Consider the following 938-nt stretch of genomic DNA (forward strand, 5'->3'; position numbering starts at 1 on the left):
CCCCCCCCCCCCCCCCCATATCTTCATCTGGAAGCTCATCAGGAAGGATGTTCAGAAGGACGTCCGGTCTAATTAGCATATTATGCTTTTATTATTATAGATAATCTTTATGTTGTACTTATATCCTCATGATTATTTTTATAACTGGCAATTTGGGTTTCTTAAGCCCTTTCAACTTTTTCATTACCGCCCCCGCCCCCCTGCAATACCCTTTCCCATGGAATGGCCATCAATTTGTTCCCTATATCTATATTTCTTTTCTTTTGTTCATTTATTTTGTTTTTTGATTCCACATATAAGTAAAACCATATCAAATGACACACTTCTTAATGGCCTTGTCCTTGGGCACATATTGGGCGCAGTTGGTGCAACGAATAGGAATGAATAGGCTGCACATGGCCACAGCCTTTTTTTGGCATGACCTTTATTCCTTCTTTTCTTGGTCATCTTGTAAATGAGGCCCCAAGAGCTATTTCTACAGTTGTTAATAACCAACAGCCTTTGCATAAAATAGTTGGAGAAACATCTTTTCTTATGATTGACTTTTCTTATTCTTGTCAACTTTTTTAGATGCCACAAATGTAGTAGATAGGAAATAAACAATGCATCATTAAAATGTGAACTATGATCCTATACTTATTAGCCAAATATGTGTTAACTCTCCCTCTCTACCAAAATACATGAAATACAATCCCTACCTTCATAAGAGCTAACATTCAACTAAATATTTTCTTATCTTCTTGTCTTTTTAAAAGGGTACTATTATCTATTCATCTCCATTGTAGCAGCTAAATACTGGCAAAGTGTTCAGTTTTCTACCTGCCTAACCTTATCTTAGTTATTATTGTAAAACTATGGAAGGCAGTATTTTGAGATATTAATTGTGTTTTTATTCACTAGGCAAAAAATCATGGCTTTATTTTTGCAATGTATATATA

At 35.0% G+C, this 938-nt stretch overlaps 1 pseudogene; it reads right to left on the reverse strand.

Annotated features, from left to right (window-relative positions):
• Positions 1-938, reverse strand: part of LOC102261320 — a 10,535-nt pseudogene that overhangs the window by 8,078 nt on the left and 1,519 nt on the right.

This window comes from Myotis brandtii, unplaced genomic scaffold (genome assembly GCF_000412655.1).
Source record: "Myotis brandtii unplaced genomic scaffold, ASM41265v1 scaffold493, whole genome shotgun sequence".
NCBI classification, from domain to species: Eukaryota; Metazoa; Chordata; class Mammalia; order Chiroptera; family Vespertilionidae; genus Myotis; species Myotis brandtii.